At 47.9% G+C, this 27,615-nt stretch overlaps 1 long non-coding RNA gene across 3 annotated transcripts; it reads left to right on the top strand.

The window, feature by feature from the left end:
- The first annotated feature begins 332 nt into the window (after positions 1–332).
- LOC146183643 (uncharacterized) lies at positions 333–25,517 on the top strand. Of its 3 annotated transcripts, XR_014708786.1 has the most exons (5): positions 333–765; positions 3,205–3,265; positions 4,985–5,079; positions 5,166–5,240; positions 25,155–25,517. It is a non-coding gene; the product is annotated as an uncharacterized LOC146183643 (long non-coding RNA). The 3 variants fall into 3 exon arrangements; XR_014708785.1 differs by lacking the exon at positions 3,205–3,265 and having other exon boundaries at positions 334–765; positions 5,166–5,279; XR_014708784.1 differs by lacking the exon at positions 3,205–3,265 and having other exon boundaries at positions 336–765.
- Positions 25,518–27,615: the final 2,098 nt, after the last annotated feature.

Raw genomic sequence — 27,615 nt, 5'->3', positions numbered from 1 at the left:
TATGGAGTATATTTCTTCCTCGTTAGTAGCGCCAGACCCACGCACTTAGCTACGCAAGTATGTCAAGTAACCAGAAGAGGGACGGGCCGTACTCACAACTATCTGTCCGAAGAAGGCTCATAACTGAATACCCCGCATGTTAAGAAGATTGTCTATACAGCGTGAATAGTGGCAAACAAAGGTGTTACGCATCACTTTTTATCTCGTGAGCAAACAAGAATCCACAGCGAATCGGACCGCTCTCGCTTCGCCGAGCACGCGGCGAACAGGGGATGCTGGGGATTTCTAGGGACAAGTGGCTTGCAAGTGACATTGAGCTGGGAAAAGTTCTGCCATTCGTTCGTCATATGACTGCGAGAGTGAATGTAGTACCTATGTTCGTGCAACCAGAGGCAGGATAGAAGCTTATATGCCCGTTCTCCATCGCCACCGATTGCGGCTACCAGTGCACTCAGAAGCGCGTCAATAGCTTGGCGGTGATCCGAAAGTAGATAGCCCGCGTACTGAACTGACGAATGTGCTGAAAAGAAGACGAACGGCGCCCATCCAACGCAGTAATAGAGCGAGCAGCAACCAGGCCACGCCAAGGTAGGAGGCGAAGCTTCGTCGTCTTTTTCCCCCCGCTCACTGCCCCCGCTTGGTGTCTAAGCGGCGCTGACTGTGCCGTAAGCCGCGCCAGCCTCGCTCAGAGAAGTGCTGCGGCGACGTCGACGACGTTCACTTTTCATTCCTGCTGGACAGCGCTATCTGCGTTTGAAATAAGAGGTGAGCGAATCTCGTGATTTTCTTCCGAAGGCGTATGCGTAATCCATGTTAGCTTTGTGACGCAACTCTAAGCGACAGAATGCGATAGGAGCGAATGCTAGCAATTGATATCTTAGTTGAGATCATGGACACGGAACGCTTCGCGATATCACGGTAACCGTGGTCCCGTACTTTAGCGGAAGTGATTCCACTAGAAGGCAAGCATGGAAACTGTGAGGTTAGCGGATAAGATCAGGAAGGTTACCGGAATGAGGGGCCGCAGCCGGAGTAGCATGGCTAGCATGGACTTTACTGGAGGGCTATGAGAGGCTGTCCAGCTTTAGGGATTGTTGAATTAACAGTCATGATAATGACGACGATGAAGATGATTTATGTGCAGCTTCAACGGAAAAAAAAGATTAGTACAAATGACTTGTTAAGGCAGGGTAAAAATTGCCAGACGCGGCGGCGCTATTGTTGCCCTACACGCTGAATGCCGTCGAGTGTGCCAGGCACGTCCTATTCCAGCACTGGACAATGCGAAAGCCCGCATCATGAATGAAAACTTGTGCTTGTGCATTGCTTATCGGCGGAGTCATGCGCCGATTTGGCTGCCCCCATGAGCTGACCTATTTAGTTATTAGCCAGCACTGTGAACAACGGTGTCTTTATCGCAGTTTTTTTTTTTTTTTAATTTCTGGGTGAAATAATCGTTAGCTTAGGAAGTATTATCCGTGCGCATCTGGCGTCTTTCCTGTTTCATGTGTATTTATAGTGTACTCCACTTTGGTTTCATCTTTGCGCAGTATGCCTGCGTGAAATACAGATGAGAAATTTTGTTTCATTGCCTGTACGTTGACTTGTGTGCTGCGCTATTTTTTACTACTTTGTTATCTTTGGATGATCGTGCTGCTTTTGTTTACTATTTTGTCAAGTTTGCTCAGTCTTATGCTGTATGTGTCTATCCCGCTCCCCTCGCAGTAATGCCTAACTTTCGCTGTGGGTAAATAATAAATAAATAAACAGCAAAGCTCGAGCTTCGTTTGATCGACGGCTTTCTGCCGCCCAAGCCTGCTTTGCAAAATAGTGCGGCCTAAACTACCGGCATAGATACTATGCTGTCAGTGGCCGCGCGTACGCAAACAATAGCGCCTCCTATCGCGATTTGTTCGGTTCAGTTGCGAGACACTTGTAATTATTATCCGTTGCAGCTGCACAGCTGTCATAGGGGGAGTGCAGTTTGAAATGACTGTCTTTCGCGGCCGCTTTGAACGCGGCCTTGTTGCACCCGTGTCGCCACGTTTCGCTGGTGGCTCAGGTCAAGCAGCGTACAGTAAACACGGTGCAGTTTGCTTATCTCGGCAACCCGACATGGCGTGCGGCTGCTGACGCGTCTTTTAAGTTGGTCTTCAGAGAAGCCGGTTGAAAGAAAAAAGAAAAAGCAGTGCAGACGCGAGCTCATATGAGTTGTTCAGCTTCTTGAGGCTTGCATGCTTGCTGCTTGAGCTTCACGGCCAGACGTGAAGGCACTCCAGCAGTCGCAAGACGTGTCAGGTTGCCCAAATAATCAAACTAACTTGTTTTCCGCTCTTGTCATTGACAACAACGACGGGGGGAAAGGAGCGACCCGGGCCCATCAAGACCGCGATCGGTATAATGTGAGTCGTATAAATCTGCGCTCCAGATATTCACAGCAGCCGCAAGCATTTCAAGGCAATTTTCAACAGCGGCCAACGCTTCGCGGCGCTGGCGTCGTGAAGGGCACGCTGTCGAGCATTCCGGTTAAGTGTCTTGACGACTGTACTTGTCAGCTTCGTACTCCCGTTTGCTTTAAAACCTTATTTGTAAGAGTTCGGCACAATTTGTAACTGTTTTGAATATCGGCAACATGACACTTTTATAGAATGTGTTCCCTATTAACGGTTCGCGTTTGGCTGCATTAGGATGAACAATGCCCAAGAAGGAAAAAAAAATGCCGCAGAACGGTGGGAGTCAACGCAGTGTACGTAAATAAGTAAATATATACAATAGCTCGCGTGTAGAAGTACTGACCTGTGACCGTCTACTACCGCCAGCCTCCAAGAGCCAAATCCAGCATCGTCTTGTGCTCTTCTTATTTCTGCGTTCTGTCTTCCGGGGGTTTTAAGATGAACCAGAATTCCTGGCTGCCATTTCTTACTCTTCTTCATTTTCCTCTCCATTTAAAATCACGTGCTTTTATATCTCCCCCTCCTAAACTCATTTCGACAGTACAGATGATCAGTCCTCCTCCTCCTACATACATAGACGCGACCCGCGAAATATCATTCATGCTTATAAATATGCGATTTATTTACACCCAAGTAAACATTACTGTTGTCCAAGCCACAGACGGCATTTGAGCCTCTGCGGCGTTCGCCCGACCGGATGTCGCTAATCGACACTCGGGAATCGGTCCCTCGGGTCGTTCTAATTCCGCAGTCAGAGAACTGAGAGAAGGTCGCCCACAAGAGCTGCCCACAACGCGCCGCGAACAACGCAGGTGAGTGCGTTCCCTCTTTTTTACCGCTGCCGCTTCATGATCGTTTCATGGATGCATCGAGAAGAGCCACGCTTATTTCGTACGTGCGGGTGACTTAATTATGCGTTTGTCCCTTTTACAAGCTTAATTTCCATATTGCGGGGTGGCCATTGAAGGCGTGGATTGACTACTTGTTTCGTTACTTCAGTTGTTCTACCAGTGTTCAACATGTCCTTTGGCTGTTGAGTTCTCAATACCCATTTCTCCCGCCGAGGTGGCTCATTTCTTCGGGCGTTCGGCTACTCAACTCAAGCACTCGGAATCGAAACCCGGCCACTTTTCAATGACGGCGAAAAGCGAGGCGCCTGTGTGCTGTGACATGTCAATGCACATTAAACAACCTCAGGGGGTCGAAATCTCCGGAGTCCTCTACTACGCTGTTACTCATAACCTGTGTCTCTTTGGGAAGTGAAACCACCCTACAAATCACACCAAACCAACTGCCATTCCTATGCATATCTTTGCGGACATGATCACGTGGTCTAGCATTGTTTGGTTGACTGTTTATTCTGTGTCACTCGTTAGCATGCAAGTGTAGCTGTTTTGTGCGTGTTCAAATTTTTAAATGCTCCTTATGCAAAGTTTATTTCCGGAACTAGGGAAAAGATCTTCAGCCACAAGGCGCCACATCTACCAGTTCTCACGGTTCTCGGTCGTTCCGCTATGCTATACGTGTGCAATATAGCCCTCATTTCGTCCACGTTATAACCCTGAAGTCACCTGTTACTTCTTTTGCAGTTATTTGTGTACGCTCGGTCGAAATGTCTCTAGGCGCTCAATGTTGGCTTTCTTTTGAGCCCGGAAAAAAAGATACACGTGATACTTTCATTATCGCAATTAATGGAATGGGGGTTTCTGAAGGTGCTCTACAAGTTTCCAATGCACATGTTTGGTCTAAAGTCGATATTTATTAAATTAGAGAAATTAACATAATTAGCTAATTAAGTAATTGCAAAACAAAAAATTGCCTGTAGTGCACAAACAGGCTGGCAGTTGTATGCAATTAGTTTCACTGACCTACCTCAAATATATTATTTTGTAACCCTTGGTTCAAGTTAGCTGGGACACCCGGTATATGTGTATCATGCGTTCTTCCTTTTCGGCTCGTTCTTTCAGAAATAAATAGGTAATTATGGTATTTTTAGACGATGATTTATTTATCAGTCGTGGACTGCGTTCGTTATGCGGAGGTCTTAAAGAATAAAAGGAATGCCTCCCCGCTTGCACCAGGTTGCGGGTGCGCACTCGAGTGACCCGCATTGACGCGCAATCAGACCCCGCTGTTATATAATTGCTTATGAAGCTGAATATCGCTTGAATTAGACAAAGTGTGGGCTAGTTGATGAGGTACCTGTTAGAGCAGATCCGAACCACATGTCGTCGTGGTCTCGTTCTCGCTTTTTCGCCTAAATGACAGTTGAATAATGACCACCCGCGGATATTGGCGTGCGGCGAAACGCAGCTCGTTCTTTTCTTTTCACTGTAACGTTATCCGCCTTGCACGAGAGGCGTTTTGATCCTCACAACATCTAAATGTATACTCATCATTGTCATACTGCTCATAGGGTGGACGGGAGAGTAGTTTTTTTTTTTTTTTTAGACCCGTGCGAGCGTTGTAATGCGTCTCATCTGTTTAACGGGTTTGACCCTGTCCCCTTTCCTTCCTTCTCTTCCTATTAGGACCATGAACGCTGTCGTACCACGTTTGGAGATTGAACGCGGTGTCCGGGACGTCGGAGAACAAGCCGTATGGTCCCTCTCATCCTGCATGCGCGGTGAGCTCTGGATCCAGAGTACCAGTGAACATCGAATTCTGGCAGGCGATTCTCAAGTAGCCTCTCTTCTTCGCACGCTTTCGCAGGGTATGGCATCCAACAGCTGCTTGACGACTGCCTTGACACTTACTGGCAATCGGACGGGATTCTGCCGCAACGAAGTAAATATTCAGTTTCACCGCAAGATCCCAATTCACGCGGTGTGTATGTACGTTGACTGTATACAGACGGGACGAAAGTTTTACCCCCAAAAGGTAGTTAATTGGCTTATGTCACTCTCGTAGACTCGACCACTTTATGCTATCGCATAGGCCCGACAGGAAGTCTTGTGGACGACACTAACGCCCAGCACATGTGGGACGCGTGGTTTGACGGCATTTTGGTGCCAAGTCTCGTAGGCCCGTTTTGTTCTCCCCAGGGTCCTCGTCCTGGAAATCGTGCAGCTTTCCTTGTGATCGGCTCGAATCCAAACGCGATGCTGCTCTGGTGCACCGTGAGGAGTGTTTCAGTGGCCCGAGCTCGCAGCGGCATGCACCGCTACTCGAGAAAGGTTTCACGCGGGAGCGCGGATTGGAACGGCATTTTCTTCGCTTATAATTGCATCGCGGTCCTGCTGCAATATTCGCGTCTGGAGAACTAGTGGAAAAAGTAGTCATGTACTAATTATCTGGCTAACGCATGCAGGCACAAACGGAGGCGCCACAACTGAGACTTCGGTAGTGTTCATTGCAGTACAGTGTTCTGTATTTCGGCCAAAGCTTCCATAGGCCGGAAATTTTCGACCATATCCAAGCGCGCTCTGTCGCAGGTTCCAGCATTCAGCTACAACCATTCTTCCACATTGTACGAAGCCTACAGGCGTAGCTTTGCTCGAGGAAACTGCGCGCGTCTCATTTTGGTATCAGCCGTGTGTGAAGGCGTGCAGATGACGCTTACGGTGACCCAGTTGTGTGTATACGGCTCCATGGGTGGCCACAAGCGTGTGAATACTGGTTTTACATGCGATATTTAAGTAGGTGATGATGCGTCCAAATAGAAAGAGAAGATGCGGGCTTATTGTCCGAGGAAAAAAATAAAAAGCTTTTATCTTTGTGAGGGATGCAAGATTTCAATATGAATGTGCCATAATGTGTGTCGCCTATTTTTTAACTTTTTTCCCCTCCGCGGTCGCTTTGATGATAGGTTGCTTATATCACGACCCAACAGACCGGATAGAACTGGCAGAGGTATCAAATCAAATCAGTAGGCGCAAGGTGACCGACATAAGGAAGAATAACGTGGGGAAAATTGAGCATGCTCTAAAGGACGATCGTAGCCTGAAAGCAGTAAATAAGATAGTAGGCATAGGTTAAATTCGGATGTAGGCACTGACGAACAAGGTGGGCAATGTCATTACTAACATGGACATCCGAGGGCAGTAGCCGTAGTACTCAGGTCAAGAACGAAATTGGCTGTTATGAAGAGCAACCAGACGTTCCGCCACTAACGAAGAATGAGGTAAAAAAGCCTTAGAAGATGCAGAGGGGAAAAGCAGCTGGGGAGTGTCAGTTAACTAAAGATTTGTTAAAGGACGGAGGGGATATAGTGCTAGAAAAACTGGCCACCCTGTCTACGCAATACCTGACGACATCGAAGGTACCGGAGTCGTGGAAGAACTCTAACATTATCTTAATTCATAAGAATCTGCGATTCGCTGATGACATTGCCTTGTTAAGTAACTCAGGGGACCAACTGCAACTAATGATGAACGATCTAGACAGGAAAAGCAGAAACGTTGTCCTAAAGATTAATGTGCAGAAGACTTAGGTAATGCTCAACAATCTGGGAAAGAAACAGCAGTTTAAAATAGTTAGCAATGCGTTGGAAGTGGTAGTCGAATATGTCTATTTAGGACAGGTAGTGACTGCAGATTTGGACCACGAACAGGAAACAACTAAGAGAATAAGATTTGGGTATAGCGCATTTGGAAGGTACTCGAACATTATGACTATAGCAGCTCACTGGTATCACTCAAGAAGAAAGTGTATAACTGTTGCATCCTACCGGTGCTGACCTGTGGGACTAAAACATGGATGTTAACAAAAAGGGTTTTACTTAAGTTGAGGACAACGCAGAGTGCCATGGAACGGAAAATGGTACATGTAACGCTAAGAGATAGAAAGCGTGCAGAGTGGGTTAGAGAAATAACTGAAGTTACTGATATCCTAGTCGAAATTAAGAAGAAGAAATGGGCATGGCAGACATTTTTGAAGAGAGGATAACCGATGGTCTCTAAGAGTAACCAATTGGATTCCAAGGGAAGGTATAAGCGTTTCTGGGGGCTACAGAAAATTAGATGGTTGGATGAGATTACGAAATTCAAAGGGTTGTTAAATGGATGCAGCTAGCACAGGACTGGGTTAAACGGGAGAGGCATTCGCCCTACAGTGGGTATAGTGCCGCTGATGATGATGATGATTGTGCTTGTATCAAAGTCGCGTATGCAATCACACCACTGTTGACCCCATATTCATGTGTCGGTGAGTCTGTCAAACAAGCCAGTCGATAGCAATATTCCGGGAAACCATCGCGGTGCTTCGTGAAGCTGTGATGCAGTTTTGACATGCCGAACGTCACATGCCGTGCCATATTGACGCAGTTTTGAACTAGCGCAGCTGAGCCCGGTTCTTCGTGACGTCATGGAGGAGTTGCACGTTTGGTTTCACTTAACAGTTCCCGTGTGTAGCTTGCTGAGGCTCGTGTTGGTTGCTCCCCTGACACTGGCAAACAGTCGCCTGCCTTCCTTGTCTCCCTTTCCGCCTTCCTCACGATCGACCTGTAGAAATAAATCCAGAATTTACGCAGTATTATACGTCGTAGAACTGTCCGAGGCTGAGTTCGGACGATGGGTGACGGGCCTTCTGTGATGGAAGGAATGAGCACTCTATAAAACAATGCGAAGCAGAGGGGATTTTTTATTGTAAGGCAAAAGCCTTTAATACCTCATCGTTGTCAGCAGTTGTCGCCAGAGGGTGTCACACTTAAAATGCAGATTCAGTTACAAATAAATAAATAAACCTTATCTTCATCTGGAATCGAACATCAATTCCTTGGATCCCCAGCTGAGCGCTGTACTAACAGCGCGATGCCCCGGAACGTGAAACGTTCATCATAATTCCCCTTGTCTACCGTGAGGATAGCGGGATTCCGCGAGTGACAGATACTGCGCCTTTAATTTCCTGTAAGCTAATTATCGGACGCCGGTGAACTTTGATGCGTTCAATGGAATGCAGGTTGTGTTCGACAAGGGATGCGCCATGTACCGTCACGACAGGTCATGACGTCACCAGGTGATTCATGCATAGATGAAGCTGATCCCGCCGGGCGTCCTATCCAGGCGTCTGTGCAGCGCCTTTCATTTGATGCTTCCTCGAACGCCGCACCACACAGCAAACAGAAGCAGACTCAGATGCCTAGGAGGCGTTAGTACATTAGGCATCAGCGGAATTTCAAATTGATTTACAGGATAGAAAAGGCGCAGTATCTGTCACAATTCTCCGCTGACACATGTGCCACGACGTAAAGAAAGGCAGGAAGGTGGAAGCGAAAGAAGGGAGGGAGATAGATGTGCCGTAATGGCGGGCTACGATCCACCGCACTATAATGGCTTTCGCCTCATCGCGCTTTAGTGGCCCAACTTTCGAAGTGCTCTTTAGATTTTTTTTTTTTAGGTCAGGCCATTCGATTGTTCTCTGAAGTAAAAATTAAGAGAGCCTCCGCAGCTGTGCGGTCGTTGTTGATAGGATAACGTATACAAGACATAGCTCCGCTGCCTCTCTTTTCCCCCTCAACATCCGGTTACAATACGTGAACTTCATCAGGCATTGTTTTTAAACCATACTAACCGCTAATATAAAAGATCTATGATTATTTTTGCCCTGTGCCATCAGCCCCCAAATTCTTAAATTTTCCCCGCCGCGCTGGCTCAGCGGTTAGTGCGCTCCGCTGCTGAATGCAAGAATGCGGATGTAATCTTATCCGTCAGCGAAGGCTAAAAGCAAAGCGGCCGTGTACTGGGCGATGTCAGTGGAGAAATTACCCGGAGTCGTCTGCTGCGGCGTCCCTCATAGGCATATAGTCGCCTTGACTGTCGATAGAACCAGTCCTTCATCTATTCATCGTATCCGACGTGCGAAGGCGTGTGGTTTCCTATCAACCGACAAGATGTCGTAGTTATTTTTTCCACTTTTCGTCTGTCGTGTACGCTTCAGCTTTTCCACTTTTTCTTTCACCCTTCTAAATTTTTGGGGGGAGCGGGGGGGGGGGGGGGGGGGCTATGCAGAGGTCAAAAATTTTTGAGGGGTTTTTGGACACCGAAACAACCCCCTGGCTACGCAACTTCTAGAGTAGCCGCTGCCCGAATTCACGAAGATGATAAGTATAGACGTCATGCATCTTTGGTCAGCGCCATACAAGATCCTATGCACGTCCTCTATGCTGAGCGTCACCTCTTCAAATTCAGCGTAGGTAGAGCGCAGATAGGACGGAAACTCGTGAAAACTTCCAGTGTCTACGCCGCAGAGTTTTGAAATCGGGTGGTTGATTTTTTTTTTTTTCTTCATTGATGTTCTGTGACGACATCGCACTCCGCACTTCGTGGCAAGGAATAATACGTGTTATTTAAGTGAACTGAAAGAGCACTAAACTCCTCCAGACTCTTGTTACTGAAAAAAAAAAAAAAAATCGGTATTCGCTTGAGTACTTTAACCAGAAACGGGTCGTCAACCGTCACTACTGACAACGCCCGTTGCAAGAAAGCCGACCGAGTGCTGTCAGGTAGCTTGGTAGAAAAAAGGAAATTAGGTTTTACGGGTTATATAGTGTAATACCGGCTAGCTGAAGTTCTTTATAAGATTAATTAATCAGCCAGCTTGTTTAACTGCACTTCGTTGCACCGCTTTTAATCTCCTGACATTTAGAACTTTCACGTTTTACAAAGCACGGAAGTTACCTGCAACTGCTTCATGGCTGTTTTTGTTTGTAAGTGTCCATTCCATAACAGAGAAACCGCTTGATTACCTAGCGGCATTGAGGCATGCGGGCGTCTTCAGTTCCTTCAGGCTTTTTTTTATTTTTTTTTTATTGACAAGCGTCAGCCTGTGACGTCAGCGGACATGCGGCGGCGCTGGCGACAGCAGTGACTTTCGGGGTGTAGGCAAAAGCTTGGGTCGCCTGCATTGAATGCGCGGCGCTTGCTGTGTTTTCGGGCAAAATTCCCGATATTCATGCAAGCTGTGGTGCGGTTAGTTGCGCCACAAAACACAAAAAAAGATAATGGCATATGTTTTCATGTTTTTTGCAGTCGAATAAAGACGAGAGAGAAGGGCAACGGCGTTGAGCGCGACAAGTAGACCCTTCGGCGACGGAATGTCTTCGCGGTTAATTTGCGTTGCACTTCTGCACTAAAACTTTATCGGTTCCTTTGCAACTCTTAATTGTGAAGACTGCTTTTCAGCCGCACCACGAATAGCGCAATTACAAACGCCTGCAGCTCGTGCACGTTTTGTTGTATATATTATATCAAGTCATAAGAAGAGCGCTGTGAGATCCATTCACCTGTACCCGTGCATATGTTTGCGCAGAAATGGACACAAAAGCTGCTGCGAAAGTAACTGATGTTACTTTGAGTGATGGCTCCTGTGCGATATTGCCGAAACAGGCCCGAACTTGTGAAACAGCCTTTCTTTGGTATCACTTTCGCGAGTTTCAACGAGTGATTCTTCACCACCGGCCCTAGAAAACGAGTAAACATATTTAGGATCCGATCAGTCACGCAGCGTTATTTCTCAGATTACTAAACTTTCTTTTTGAAGGTCACTAAGATTTTCATGAACGAATTAAATATCCACGTACAACTCTGATTAAGCAGAATATATTTAAATATGGTATTTCTGGCACACAGGGAGTTTAATGTCCCGAAGTGGAATCGGCTATGAAGGTGCAAAATAGGGAGAATAAGATGACGCGCTTTTGAATAAAACGTTTCCAAGAATATTAAAAACGCTTAGCAGATTGCGCAAATTTCGCTGCAAACGATCGTGGAGAATGGTGAATTTGCGCTCATGCACCTCTCCTAAAGAGCAAAGGGAACAAAATGAGAGCATTCTTACGGACCTTCACCCATATATTAACCTGTGGATGACTGTACCTACGTCTGAACGAAGAAACAGGCGTCAGATGTCTTTTTATCGAGCAGTATAAAACAATCAGCAGCGCGCACTAGGCGAATGTTAACAAGAGAGAAAAGATTCAGTTTTTATTCAGTGAAATTCTGACTTACGTTGCCAGCACACTTAGCTAGAAATATGATTTATAGTTCACTATAGTTATTGGTAATATTTTTCTTTAGAGTGAAGGTGCTTAGAGCAGCAGATAACGCATCAAGAGAGTCATCATATGAAAAAAAAAAAAAAGGCACACTTCCAGTCAATCATTTGTCGTCCTCCTGGCATGCGCTAGCAATAGGCTTTGGAGTTGTAAAATTTTGGCTATTAGTTTTTTATATGCATTACACTTTCTAATTTTTATTGAACTTAATCAGTCACTATATATGTGTATACAGTCGCCCAAGTACGTAGCTGCGCGCTGCTGAGGCCATGAAGAAGGAAGGCAATGCAGCGCTCTTTGCCAGATAATTCCAGAAGTAATCGGCTGAAACAGAGCTGAACTACTCGACAGGCATTAACAAAACCATTTCTACGCACAAGCGACGCCTACGCTTCAGAATATTCGCACGCGCGAGCTGGTTTTGCAGGCAGCGTCGCTTGGCGCAGTGTAGGCAAGCTGCGTTTCTGCCTACACCTCATGAAGCTGCCGATCGCAGCGCCACCTTTGTTTACAAACATGACGCTTGTCTATTGCGGCTCTTACGACGTTGACACCTTCGCTCATCCACCGGCCAAGGTCCTCAGCATCCCTCCTTTCCACGCGCTCTCTCACAAGCAAAAGCAGCTCCACTCTGTCAAGCTGAGAGTGTAGCCAAAAGTTTGACCCAAGGCTGAGCGCTTTGTTGTCCGCATCAGAAACTTGTGGATTGCCCAATATGTGGGTAGCTTACTGGGCTTAGGAAAAACGAGGTTCCCTGGGAATGAAGGCTGCGGTCTTGCGCCTCATGCAATCACCGATTGGGGCAGCAGATTGTAAGTATTGGTAAAAGAGCCTTCTGCCTCAACCTTGAGGTGGTTCTCTAAAGCAGACAAGAGACGCAAGGGCGCCCTACTTTATTCATGGATTCGGAACTAAACTCTTGTAGAGCCCGACGTTTTGTTCGTGGTACGGAGGGAAAGGTCTTGCCAGCCTGCTGAACTTCGACGGAATAAAATCATTCTCGTCTAAATACGCAAGCATCCTCGCACGTCAGGTCTCCGATATTAGGAATCGTACGTACGTTGGCGAATGGTACAGAACAACCGTAGAAAATAAGTTCCCAATGTAAAGTAAATTATTCTGCAAAAGAGAAGACTATTGAGCCATTGCGTTGGTTCATGTTTCTCACCTCTGCCATATGGAACTACCTATGTAAGCCAGACCGACCACTGCTTAAGCAACAGGTTGAGAGAGCACGCAGTCGATGTCACAGTAGACAGAAGAATCGCACGAACCATGCATGTGGCAACCTGTGAAGGCATTCCTTATTTTTTTTTAAGTATAAATCCTTCGCACTTGTATTAGCCGACCGCATGAACTGTGCGAAGCATTTATTGTCCAAAAACATTGATTAAATGTTTGAGCGTGCCTTCGCTTCGCTTACCCAAGAACAGATTGGCTACTTAGATATGAAACACTTAGGAGTGATCGTTTTGGTTCGCTGTTTGTTTTTTTTTTTTTTTCCTTTGCTGTATGCCTTCTGCAGTTAATGCGAGAGTGCGCGAAATATACCCAGTTCGATCGGTTTTGTATTAGTCGTTTCTTGCCTCTCTGCACCGTTTTTCACGCCGTTGTCTTGCATAATTATTGACGGTTCTGCGAAACTTTGACACGGAACAGTGCCAAGCACCTTTTCGCGAGTAATATCTTTGACCCTCCACGCCCAAACCGTGGTATTTGCTGTAGTCCACTTGCTCTTCTTCACTGCGTGACTGAGTGTGATCAGCGCATGCGGCTTTAGTTCGCCCTCTCGCACTCCCGCGTAGTTGTTGTGTCGAAGGGTGTGGTGCAGGTCGTTGTGATGGCTGCGTTTGATGATAATGATGACGATTTGTTCAGTCGAAGTCAGTGTTCTCAGCAGGCCACTCCTCTTCCTTCTCCCCGCCTGCTCGCACATCGCAGCACGCACTAGTACTACTCCGCTACCGGATCACAACCGCGTGCCCTAGACACGTTTAGGACAAGGAACTCCAACAGTCATTCTTCAGTCAGTTTAGAGTGAAACCTCTACTACTACTTGTAAAACAATTCTCCGTCCAGCTCCTACTCAAAGAATTTCAAATCAAACCAATGCAAAACTAGCACACATGGCAAGACTAAAAGTGTATATACCATATTTGTGACTGTATACCACACAGCACGCGGCTGCCTTTGCATTTCTCGTCTGTTTAGGTGAAATACAAATGCACCCATCATGTCCGGGTAGGCTCTGAACCTCCTGTAAGCTGGGACAAGCAAGTCAGCTATGAAGAGATTACTGAGCACTATCGGCTATATAGGGTAGAATACGCCCCGGCAGATTGAACACTAAATAACAGCCAGTAATTCATCTGGAGGCGCTTGCAAACAAAGATTTTTCCGAATCCATACCCTTAGCCATCGGTACCCAGAACAGTTTTCAGATAGGTACAAACTATGTGATGATAAGGCGGATCTGGTACATATGTAATGACCGTGTCCAGAAATCAAAAGTATAAATCACGACACAAAAACTGAATTTTGGGAGACTCTACTGTTCAGCTCACACCCCGAAACTCAGCTGCGTATCATCCGACTGGCAGAACACGACGCCGGGTCTAAGGACTCCAGACCGCCGTCTAGGCAGGTAGGTTGACGCCTATCCTGTATCTGTTGAAGATTAATGTTTTACCAGCACAAGTATAGAAAGACCAAAGAAATAGGACTTGACAACGGTTGTTGATTTATTCTACAAGATGCTCTCTCGACGCTGACTTGTGTAGATGGCACAGCGAATGCTACTGTATACCTAGTGAATACAGTTTTGGGCTCCGCAACTTCTTCCTAAATTTCATAAGCCCCGCCGGAGTGGTTATGGCACTCGACTACTGTGACCAAGGAACCGGCATCGCATTCCAGCCTCGGCGGCAGCTTTTGACTAAAGGCGAAAAGCTATGCGCCCGTGTGCTGTGCGATGTCAGTGCACGTTAATGAACCCCAGGTGGTCACTGTTTCCGTAGATTTCCACTACGACGTCTTTCATAACGTCGATCACTTTGGGATGTTAAACAGCACAAACAAACAAAGTTTCAAAACACTCGACTCTGCTTATTCTGAGCATCGTTTCAAAGGCGTAGAGCAGGCTGCGTACTTCCGTTTTCAGAGAACTGCTGTTGTCTCCACGTCCTTGCAGGCAGTTTTCTCCTGCCACAAGAAACGCTTCAGGCTTGTCCTCGGCTTGTAAACTCTTATGCCTCGTTCACACTTGTGCATTGGGCGGAATGAGCGAGCGAAATCCGTTGCCGCCGACACGCTCCTTCGTTCACACTTCTGAGCCAACATATCGCCGCCGTCGCCCCTTCGACTGCGAGCTCCCGTTAACCCTGACCTGACTGCTCGGCTGCAGCTACGAATGCCACGAAAAGCATACATATGCTGAGTGCCGAATGAAAAACTCATTATCATTCACTTGTTCACTAAATCATTGCACATTTGACCCACGTATTTTGGCAACAATAACTTCAACGTGCCATTTGCAGGCATAGTAAATAAAAGGGCCCTATTTGCCGCTCATACCAAGCGTCGATCTGATTCCAAATGTCATTCTTCCCCTATTGTATTCTTCCCTATTGCGCTTGCCGCCCGGAGAAAAAGTAAAAACTAAATGGTAACGAAGCACCTCAAATACATTAAAAAACCTAAAAAGGAAATTGCAAAAGAAAAAAAATTACCAGTGCAAACGAGATGAGAACTCAATATCGCTTGCTCCGTGGCATCCTGCGCTAACCACTCGGCCACGCCTAAATATGCCGACCTAGGTAATATTTTTGCATTTTATGTCAAGGCCGCATTTATTATGTTGGAACTTCACGTTTCGAGGTGCACAGGCCCCCATTGCTGCCGCTCTAAAAATTACAACTTCTTGACAATCAGAGCTTGCTGCCTGCTCTCAGGACTTGCAACTAATGTTCTGGTTACCTGTGCGCACTATATTGTGCACTGGAATCATTTTAACATGTGGAGTTTCACAGTGCTGTCAAAATTAGGAGCGCCGGCTCTGCGGTCATGCTCTGCTACCGTAGACGTAATTTTCGCTGAACACGGAGCTGTAGTAGAAACATTGAAAGAAAGAAGTGCGACGAAACCTCAAAACCGGCAAGCGCAGCAGCGGGGACACTAGTTTGCTGATAACCAGATCTTATTTGTATGTAAACATTTTGAAGAGCAATGCGATGACCGAGGGATCGGTTTGTTTATACGCAGTGCAAGAAGGTGCGCAAAAGCTTGCGAAATACGTTAAGTATTGTGCATTACAAGAACTCTTTGTTGTTGTTTTTTTCATAGGCCCATCGCCCGGTAAATTACTGTCTTCCTCGTTTTACCTATCTTTTTCTGCTGTTTATACTGGGCCACGGTTCGGGCTACGCTATCTGATGCGTAGGCCCTGTTTTGAGCCTGCAGTGAACATTTTGGCAGTAATCATCGTGTTAGAGTGGCCTCAAGAAACGCTGTGAAGATTGTTATGCATGTAGATCACATTCTTCAATTTCAGATTTAGTTGCGCGTTAATCGCCATTGTGCTATGAGGCACAGCCCCACCGATCATCGTCTCTCTGGAAACACTCGAAACGACGTAACGAAACGTGAAAACTCTCGAAAAAAGATACCGCCGAAAAAGATACACAATATAGCTTCACGGTGTCACGGCATCGCAAGCATTTCGGCTTTGGCCGTCACAATTATCGTGAGCCGATAGTGGATTGCGAGTAGCTGTTGCCAGGTTGACCCCTGAGGGATGCGAACTGGTCGAAGCCGCGGGCAGCGCCGGCTCAACTTCCTCGCCTTCTTATTGGCTGATGAACTCGGCGGAAAAAAATCCGGCGGCGAGAATTGGTCCCGGACCGATTTGGCTGTCCGCCGAGCGCGTAGAACAGGTTACTCATAGTTACATTTTCTCTCAACGATGCACATCTAGCTTTCAGTGCCACCTTCCTAGACTGTCTTAGGTATTCGCATAAGGCATGGTGGATAAAGCAGTAAAACGCATTCTTTTTTTTTTCGACACCATAGCTTTACAGGCAGAAACGATAGCACACTAAACAGAGCTTGAGAATTAATGCCCGTGCCAGTAAGTCCACTCAGTTCCTTGCTCCACCCAGTCTTCATAGTTGAACATTCGAGCTTCACTTGGGACATAGTTTTCCCTACCGCCCTGATGTTTCTGAATCTACGTCACTCTCGGACGCCGCCCAGTACGCAGAAGAATGCCGTCAGCTCGCTCGTTCGCTTACAAAGGAAAACCAGTGGCAACAAAAACACCATAGTGACACTGGCGAGGCGCCTTCATATGCGCCCAACTCCTTGGTGTGGCTCTGGGTTCCTGCCACAACCGCCGGCCTGTCAAAGAAGCTTCTTGCTCGGTATCACGGTCCCTACCGAGTCCTTTCCAAGGCAAAAAAACAAAACAAAAACAAACAGACATCGATATGGACAAAATGAAGATAAGGCAAAAGGGAAAATCAATTTATGAGATCGTCTTTGTCCTGAGTTCAGGTACAACTCGAGAACAGAGCGGTAAATTGCCGTCCAAGGCGGCCTTCCCACCATCAGCGTCGGCTGCTTAAGTCTCGTCAACCAAACTGCATCTGCTGACGTCGCACCGCATATGGCTGCTATGCACGTGCCATGCGGGCTATTGCGACGTCATCGAACGACGGGAAAGTAAAATTATTTGTGTGAAATTTGTGAAATCAGATCCCTCATTTCGTTTTTGAGTTGTTGATTATATATATATATATATATATATATATATATATATATATATATATATATATATATATATATATATATATATATATATATTGTAGGGGTGTGTTTATTCGGTAAACCCAGATGGATTCAGCCGCTCAGGAGGAACTCGCAGCGGAGCGTCAGGCGTGGCGAATGAGCAAGGCAGCGACCAACTTCTTCGTCCTTGAGAGCGGCAGCACGCGACGCTTGTCAGTGGCTATAACGATGAAGATTACCACACTACAGTTTCCCCCGGGCAGAGAAGGAGCCATCCTGGCGACTCATGGAGCCGAAAGGACAGACGGATCGTAGTAGGGCTTGATTCGGTTCACATGAACTATTTCGCGTCCACGGCGACGCAAGTCCGCAGATGGCGTAACGGGCTCAACTACGTAGTTCACAGGAGATGTTTTTTGAAGGACTCGGTAGGGACCGTGATACCGAGCAAGAAGCTTCTTTGACAGGCCGGCGGTTGTGGCAGGAACCCAGAGCCACACCAAGGAGTTGGGCGCATATGAAGGCGCCTCGCCAGTGCCACTATGGTGTTTTTGTTGCCACTGGTTTTCCTTTGTAAGCGAACGAGCGAGCTGACGGCATTCTTCTGCGTACTGGGCGGCGTCCGAGAGTGACGTAGATTCAGAAACATCAGGGCGGTAGGGAAAAAGCGCGTCCATTGTGCAATTTGGCTCGCGCACGTAAAGAAGAAAGAAGGGAGAGAATCCAGTGGTGGTCTGTATCGCAGTGTTGTACGCGTAGGTTACGAAGGGAAGAACGTGGTCCCAGTTGGAATGAGCGTCGTTGACGTACTTGGCCAGCATATGTCACTCAGTGTACGGTTGAAGCGTTCTGTCAGGTTATTCGTCTGAGGGTGGTAAGAAGTAGCGGTGCGATGAATGATGCGATATTCTTTCAGTAGGGCCTCGAGAGCGTCGCACAAGAAAACGCGTCCGCGGTCACTGAGCAGTTCCTTCGGAGTCCCGTGGCGAAGAATCAAGTTGTTGAGAATGAACAAAGCAACGTCTCTTGCGGAGGCAGAGGGTAACGGTGATGTTTCAGTGTAGCGAGTAAGATGGTCTACTGCCACAATAATCCACCGGTTTCCAGCAGGAGTAGTAGGAAGAGGGCCATGGAGATCTATGCCAACGCGGTCAAACGGACGAGCAGGTCAGGGTAACGGCTGCAACGAAACAGGGGACTTCTGAGGAGTTTTTCGGCGTTGACAAGATTCGCAAGCGCGCACGAAATGTCGTACGAAGCGGTACATTCCACGCCAGTAAAATCGCAGACGTAGGCGCGTGTAGGTTTTCAATACGCCACCGTGAGCACATTGTGGGTCACCATGGTACGCAGCACAAATATCGGCACGGAGATGACGCGGGATGACTAGAAGCCACTTCCGTCCATCAAGCAAATAATTGCGGTGATAGAGAAGACCGTCACGAATGGAGAAGTGGTGGGCTTGGCGGACGAGCGCTTTGGATGAATGACCGGGAGTAGGACTTGAGAGAAAACCCAAAAGTGCATTGATCCAGGGGTCATTCCGCTGCTCGGTAGCCATGTCGATAGTGACAAGAGTCGACAAATCGTAGGCACAGACGTGGTCAGTCGAAGTATCTCTAGGCAATGGCGAGCGGGAAAGAGCATCCGCGTCCGTATGCTTCAGGCCTGATCGATAAATGACATGAATGTCAAACTCCTGGAGACGAAGAGCCCAGCGAGCAAGGCGACTGGATGGGTCTTTCAGAGAGGCAAGCCAGCACAAAGCGTGGTGATCGGTCACAACGTAAAACGGTCGACCATACACATAGGGACGAAATTTTCCGATGGCCCAAATAATGGCCAAACAATCCCTTTCTGTGACTGAATAATTAGATTCTGCCTTCGTCAATGTTCGGCTGGCGTATGCCACAACATACTCGCTGTAACCAGGCTTACGTTGGGTAAGGACGGCACCAAGCCCGATACCGCTGGCATCAGTGTGGATCTCCGTAGGCGCAGTCGGATCAAAGTGGCGCAGAATGGGAGGAGAAACCAAAAGGCGTAAAGTGTCGAAGGCTTTATCGCAGGCTGGAGTCCAGGCGGAAAGGTCGGAGCTGCCGGCAAGGAGCTGGGTCAGAGGAGCGATGATAGAGGCGAAGATCAAGGTGAAACGTCGAAAGTAGGAGCAGAGGCCGATAAAGCTCCGGAGCTGCTTCAGGGAGGTGCTTCGGAAACTCTGTAACTGCGCAAAGTTTGGTGGGGTCGGGAAGAATGCCGTCCTTAGAGACTATGTGTCCTAAAATTGGGAGTTTTCGAGCGGCAAAGTGGCACTTCTTCAAATTCAACTGAAGCCCAGCATCGGCGAGACATGTGAGGATATGCTTTAGGCGCAGAAGGTGAGAAGAAAAGTCGGTAGAAAAAACTACGTTGTCATCCAGGTAACAAAGACAGGTCTGCCACTTGAGTCCACGAAGAACAGTGTCCATCAGGCGCTCGAAAGTAGCTGGGGCATTGCAGAGGCCAAATGGCATAACGTTGAACTCGTATAATCCATCCGGTGTTATAAAGGCAGTTTTCGAGTGGTCATCATCAGCCATCGGTACCTGCCAGTAGCCGGAGCGCAAATCCAAAGAGGAGAAATACTCGGCTCCCTGTAAACAGTCCAAGGCGTCGTCGATTCGCGGCAGAAGACAGACTTCTTTGCGCGTGATTTTGTTAAGCCTACGATAATCGACGCAAAACCGGATGGAACCATCTTTCTTGGTGACCAAAACAACCGGAGAAGCCCATGGACTGTTAGATGGCTGTATGACGCCCCGGCGAAGCATATCGTCCACGTTGTCAGCAATGACTTGGCGCTCAGAGGCCGACACGCGATAAGGACGCTGTCGTAAAGGTGCGTTTGTACCAGTGTCGATTGTGTGCGCAACGACAGACGTGCGACCCAGAGCAGTGTGAGGAAGGTCGAAGGCAGAAGTGAAGTTCTGTAGAAGAGCAGCGAGTTGATCGCGTTGTGCGGGTGGAAGATCTGAGTCAATAGCTTGTTGAAGAACATCGGGTGGTGTCGAAGCGGTCGCTATATCGCAAGAGCTGAGCACATTAATGTCTAATGAAGTAGTCGTTGCAGGAAGAGTATTTACAAGCGCGGGATCAAGTTTTTCAATACGACCGAGACACTCGCCGCGTAGCAGGACGGACGGGCACGAAAATAGATTTGAGACGTACATTGCACTAAGGCCATTTTCGAACTTGAGGACAGCAAATGGAAGCAGGAGGCACGGATGGCGTGAAGCGGCGTCGGAAGGTGTGAAGAAGACAGTCGAACTAATAACGCTTTCACAGGAGAGTGGAACGAGGGCAGCAGAGAATGGAGGAATGTCTGTGTCATTGGCGACGAGGAGTTTTGCAGGCCGGGTAGGGACGTCACACAAGACGGCATCACAAAGAGGTAAAAAGGAAACTTCCGCGCGGGCGCAGTCAATAACGGCACGATGAATGGAAAGGAAATCGTAGCCCAGGATTATGTCGTGTGAGCAGCGAGACAGTACAATAAAATGATTGTGTATAAGACGTCTTCGATGAGAACACGGGCCGTGCACGCCGCTGAGGGATGAATGCGCTGTGATGAGGCGGTGCGAAGCGAAAAGTCGGAAAGCGCGGTGGTCACCTTACGAAGACGACGGCAAAGAGCTTTACTGATGACGGATACGGCAGCGCCCGTGTCGACAAGAGTGAGTACGGCGACGCCGTCGACAGACACTTGAAGTGCGTTAGTGGGAGAACACCGAGGACTTGAAGAGTTCGAACCAAGCGCAGTTCTTGCCCCGGGAACTGCGACTGTTAGTTTCCCTCAACAGTGCCGGTAGAACGTCGAAGTGGGGACGGGGAACGGCGACGAGGGGAAGGTGATCGGCGAGTTGTATACGTTTGATTGTCACGAGATACAAAGTCGGAACCGGGCGGATTTCTCGGCGAGGGCTGGTCTGTATTGTAGGAGTAGTTCCATAAGTCAGGTCGAGAAGGTGGAACTCGCAGCGGAGCGTCAGGCGTGGCGAATGAGCAAGGCAGCGACCAACTTCTTCGTCCTTGAGAGCGGCAGCACGCGACGCTTGTCAGTGGCTATAACGATGAAGATTACCACACTACAATATATATATATAAGCTCAACTTATGAATAATGTGCTATTATTTCACTGCCTAGAGGCTCTCGAATGAGGGAACTTTCTCCATGAGCTGCGCCATTGCGCAGGCCAGCGGCCCCCCGTGTTCGGGATGAAACAATAGCCTACCGCCAGAGATTGGTGCTATTCATGTGGCAACATATTTTTCCTTGTTCTTTTCATCTTTTTGCTAAAGACAGTTTTTCAATATGGTTGCGTAGTTTGCGGTCCCTACTGAAAAATCCTGTATCAAATTCGTACAGAAAATCGCATACAGGTTTACTGTGCAGGATCTGGGATACAGGATTGGGGGCTATTTCAGCAAATTCCTGTACTGCCCTGGAAAGTCCGGAATGAAACCGCGCGAAGCTCTGATACCGGAATGGCCTGTATGGTTGATGACCCTCGTTTCCGGAAAGAAACGCGTCGCCAGGGTGGAAAAAGCACGCAACAATATAAAATAAAACGACTACATTTAAAAGAATAAATAAAATTAAAAAAAATAAAATTTTACTACCGAATGTGGAATCGAACCTCGGTCCTTATGGTTTTCAGACGGGCACCTTAACAACTACTCCAGGGCGGGTTATGGTTACAGTGGTTATTATTCAGTATATGTAGCTACTTTTGCTCTTTAGTGCTTGTGTATTTTCCTTGGCAGTAGAATTTGTGGCCGTAATTCACCGATCGCCCTTTAAACATGCTGAATATCTTTGCAGGCTATCACGAGGGTTCACAAATGTGCCGTATCTTTATAATGCGTCGCTTTATTGAAGGCAAACCTCAAGATATCATAATTTACTAGTGCTGATGTGTTTTTCATCGTCTACGAACGCTTGTAAGTTTTCCTGCATACAGAGATATCCGGTGCACTAATACTTGTAATACTGGGCGTTTTAGTTTCACGTGCTACCAGCGGAGCATCGATGTCAATGAATACACTTCCGACTGAGCGGTTTCAATATGTAAACATTTGAGAACGCGTCGCCCGGTGTGCGTTCATCTGCGCATCTTTCGATGGTCAGCGATGTTTGTTTATTTTTTCTCGAACAATTTTTTGTCATCGCTAGCGAAACGATACGTTCGTGCTTCTACTTTCGTGTTGTAGGCGGCAGATCTTCAGTCGCAGATATGAAGACGCACCGCAAGATCGTGCGAGCTGCAGCGACTGTTGTACGCGCAAAAGCGACGCGACGCGCCTATATGCTTGCTAGCGTACACTTCGACGGCTTCGCATTTTCGAGGTATTTGGGAAACGAAGCGTGCCCTTTATATGCAGAACAGTTGTATAATATGTCTGGTATCATGCTTATTTAGTGCGCTGTAGTGTCCGGCATGGTCATTCTGGTTGAGCTTCGTCGATCGGCCCGGCTTCTGTTCAGAAGCGGAATACTCTGCCCGGTATCAGTTCCAGAAATGACGCGTTCGTCCGGTTTCTGGTTAACTGATACAGGCTGAACACTACATAACACCACTACATTTGAAAAAGAAAAAAAAGAAAAAGAAACAAAAAGAAAATAAAAAGAAATTCACATGTGATTCGAACTTCGGTCTTCTCAGCCAGCAAGCACGCACTTTAGCCACTACACCACGGCAGGACACGGTGATGGTGGTTATATACCTGCTTATGTAGTCGAGATTGCTCTTCTATAGTTCGTGTATTTTTGTAGGGTGTAGAATTTGTGGTCGTAATTGAACGATCGCCCTTTAAACACGCTGCATCTTTTTCCTGGCTATCACGAAGGGTTATCCGTGTCCCGCATCTTTACAATGTATCGCTTTCTTGCAGACAAACCTCCGAATGTCACAATTTTCTAGTGCTGATGTGTTTTGTCATCGTCTTTGAACGCATGCAATTTTTGCTACATATAGATATATGCGGTGCACCAACACTTAAAATACTGCTTGTTTTAGCTTCACCTGCTGCCAGCGGAGCCGCGACGTCAATGAATTTACTTCTGACCAAGTGTTTTGCATGCGTAAATACTCGAGGAAGCGACTCCCGATGTCCGGCTGACCTGTGCATATTTCCCTGGTCAGCTATGTTTCATTTATTCTCGAGCGTATTTTATCCGCGCTAACGAAACGCTACGTTCTTGCTTGCACTTTTGCGTGGAAGGTGGCAGATCTTCAGTCGCAGATTATGAAGATGCACCGCAAGATCGTACAAGCTGCAGCGACTGTTGCACACGCAAAAACAAAACGCGATGCATGTATGTACTTGCTAGCGCACACATCCACGGCTTCATATCTTCTAGGTATGTACGAAACAACGCGTACTCCACATATACAGAAACGTTTTAACGTGTATTATATATGGTTTCATGCTTATTTAGCGTGAAGGCATGTTCCGACATGGTCATCCTGGCTGAGCTTCACGATCCGCCGGAGTTGTACTGAGAAGCGGAAATACTCTGTCCCGTATCAGTTTCATTCATATCGGATTTGTCCGGTTTCTGTTAAACCGGACATGACCTGTCCTGTATATGAGCTCAACACAGGACTGGTCCGCCCTGTTTCATATCCACACAGGACTGGGATGTCATGTATAAGTTGCATATTGGAAATGGTCTGCCCTGTATTAACTCGATACCGGACTGGATCGTCCGCACTGAGATTCATACCGGACATGACCTGTCCGATATAAACCTGTTTAAGCTTCATACAGGACTGGTCCGCCCTGTTTCATATCCATACAGGACTGGGATGTCATGTATAAGATGCATTTTGGAAATGGTCTGCCCTGTATTAACTCTATACCGGACTGGACCGTCCGGATTCAGATTCTTACCGGACATGAACTCTCCGATATAAACCCGTTTAAGCTTCATACAGGACTGGTCACACTGGTATCAAATTTATACGGGATAATACAGGACCGGTTTAAACCCGTTTGTCGCGATACGGGATTTTTCACTAGGGGTGCGCTGTGGCGCTTTGGAAATAAACGAAAACGCTTTACAAGCAGCCGTAAACTAGAAAATAATGAACGTAAGTTTCCAGCAAAAGTGCGTCGGAATTCCATACCGTGAACCAGTTCGGAACGGTTCCTCCGATTTGTTCCTGTTCGGGTTCATTTCGTGGTGGAAAAAAATTCGGGTTCAGTTGGAGTCCAATTTCAGGCAAACAATCGGGCTCGGTTCCGGTTTTCGGTTCCGGTTGGGCACCCTGTCCATGAAAATAGCTCTGACATGCGCAAGTTTTCTGTCTTGGTTTAGGTGGACTAAAGCGGCTGAGCTCTCCATTCCAGCCGCCACGCGAGCGTCGCCTTGTTGGCCATGCCAGCTTCACATTTTTCGCCGGATGTCTAGAGATAGGTATGACGACAACGCAACTTGGCGCCCCTTGTAGTGCACCGGGCAAACCGCCCCGGCCAGCGTTCCTGTCGCAACTACGCAGGCAGGCGGCGCACAACAACTTGGTGCGATCCGATGGTCTGTGCTGTGGACAGTGCTTTCGCTGACGGCGCGAAACAGAGGAATAAAATAACCATGTCTAACGCTACAAAATGGGTTTCGAAGAACCAGACACTGCGCCCGTCCCGAACGCTTAATGGAACCGTGGTTGTGGGAGAGGGGGGCGGAGGGTAATTACAGTAGGTGGCTCGTGAAGGCCGCGAAGCAGTACGAGGAACCGTTTCAGAACCCCTGTCCTGGCTAGGGAGGCTGCCCGAAACAGTTAGCGATGGTTAAATTCAGCCTCTCTCCCATGCATGCGTAGCACCACGAACGCACAGTGCCACTGTTGTGTACTGCTAACATTTGTTCTGGTCTGTGTTTTCAGGATTTCCGTGAGAGTGGGAAGTACTTTCCACAATATTCGGGTGGTCGATACTATCGTCCTCAATCAGCCAACAGGATGGGTGCGGATCGCTCCACGAGATTCGGCAGGCCGCCCTGTTCGTGCCTTCCATGTGCAGATCGCTGTGTTGGAAAACCACATGACGGTGTGGACACTCGCCTCTCCCGCCGCTCTTCTTCACACCTCTTGCTATAACGTTTCATTCACCAGCCAGCAATGCCAAGCCTACCGTGGCGTGTTTCAACCTTACCTTCCGCTGCCTTGATGGCAGGTTTTACGAGTGTAAGCTGCCTAATTAAATCGATTTGTTTGTGCACTTGACTCCTGCTCTGACGTCTTTTGTATACATTTTGGTCATTTCGGCCTCTGTTTTCTCTCAGGTTAAACATAATAACTGGCTTCTAGGAAAAGCCCAAGACATTAATATTGTAGTTACTCTATGCAGCCAGTGAACAATTAATTCTTAGATGTTGATTTCGCCGCCAGGGGCAGCTGCTAAAGTATGTGCTGATGTGTACTGTGCTACACTACCTACTCCGAGCACCCACGCTTAGCCGTGCGTGGCATTGCCATGTCCAGGGAAAAAGGGGGGAGCCCATGCTGAGTGTTTGGTCTTTTAAGTCCCCTCGGCGGAGCCAGCAACACTTTGGCCCCAGCTTCCCGCGGACGGCGCTTTCTGAACAGGGGGAGCTGAACAGGTGGAGAAAGCAGCAGGCCCACCGCTCGGGCAAGAATGCAACACTGCAATGATTCGGCGTTAACAAAAAGCACAAGACCAAAGACAGGCGGTTCTATGGAATATAAGAATATAAATTTGCAGGATGGGAATATAGAAATATAGCGTACGATTACAAAGAGGACCTCGATAAATGCTCTGACGGTGTCTGCCTGTTTTCCTGGTTTGTTCGTGTTCTTTTTTTATCTGTCAGCATCATGTTCTCTAACAATTTCGCTGCACCAGTTTCTGTTACGTCTCCGTGTAAAGTAGCTCGGGGTCCTTCACCGAATGTAAGGCAGCAGCCGTGACGTCAGCGTCTGGAAACGGGCATGCAGACGACAAACAGTACTGCTGGGCGCCGTCTGCGCAGACAATTTTCTTCGCTTTCTTGTTTGCTTGTTCCTGTGCGGCATTCGACGCAGGCATCGCGGGTCACCGAGCGGTAAGTGCATTGCGCGCTCCTGGGTGTTTGAGCCGGCTCCAAGCATTAGCACAAACAAGTCAGAGTACGGTCGAGGGGAGGTCACGAAGGGTTCATTCCGTAAACAAGAAAAAGAAAAAACGGGGAGTAACCGAATACCATGCAAGAGTCTCCGCGGGCACACCTCGGCGGTACGTTCGAACTCCGCCTCAAAAGGGGCACTTTTCGAAGTCTCGGCAACAGCAAAAAGCCTGGAACTCACAATTTCGACCTGACACAATAACGGCCTCAATCAACCTCAAACTCACGCGTGAGGTTGAGGTCCAATTTCATGACTTCACGTAAAAATTTCGAGCTGTCGCCGACCTTATCTCAACCTCACCTCACTCCGTGAGGTTGAGGTTTTCTTTTTTAGTTTGAGGTCGACGTTCATAAGGTTGTCCACCTCTGCCGACGGTACCGCGCGCAGTGAGCAGGGAAAGAATGAGTCAATCGGTGTGTGCGAAAAGGCACCTCTCCGGGCCGCATACGACGCAGAAAGCGCTGCACGAGCTATAGGTGCGAAGGCGCCCGCGAGCGATCAGCAAGCCGAGGCCGTGAACGTCACGTCAGGTGCACCCAAAACCACGCTGCAGACAGCGATCAACGTAAAACTTCTGAACAGACGCGATATTAAACCTAGAAGTTAAAGGGTGTAATGAAGCCGATTCTGACGCATTGGCGGTAACGAACACGACAAGCGGACCAACATCGGCAGGCGTGGTCGAAAATGGCGAACAGGGCGCCATGGCCGACAAGTCTATGACGGCAACCTCCCGAAGCGGGATTACCAACTGCGGCGAAAGTGATTTCCGAAATAGCGGCCTCGATCAGGATAGTAAAGAGGTCTGCGCGGAGTTGGCTACATGACGCTGCCGGGAACCTGAGACGGTGCGCGATGCGCCCTATGGAATATGCTGCGTGGTGCCTCAGGCGAGCCACACGATGCGCCCCACATGCTTCGCTCCACAGTTGGGGCCAAGAGAGTCGAGTGACGGTGCGCCGGTAAGCGCATCTGCGGTCTGTAGGCGACGGTTCATGCAGTGATTGCGGTGCTCTGGAAACCATCGAAGAACACCTCCTCTGTGTTTGTCCCAAATTTGCCAGTTCGTGCGAAAAACCACTGACACAGGCACTGCACATGCGCACTTCATGTCGGCAGACGAAAAGCCGCGGCAATTTGTGGATTTTCAGCTTGGCTGGGAACAAAAACCCAGAAATCGTGAATGCGGAAGCGAATCCCGATCGCAACGGCCCTTTTCGAT

The sequence above is a fragment of the Amblyomma maculatum genome, chromosome 7, assembly GCF_055883805.1.
Source record: "Amblyomma maculatum isolate TAMU_Amacu chromosome 7, ASM5588380v1, whole genome shotgun sequence".
Classification (NCBI taxonomy): domain Eukaryota; kingdom Metazoa; phylum Arthropoda; class Arachnida; order Ixodida; family Ixodidae; genus Amblyomma; species Amblyomma maculatum.
This window is presented reverse-complemented; position numbering and strand designations above follow the sequence as displayed.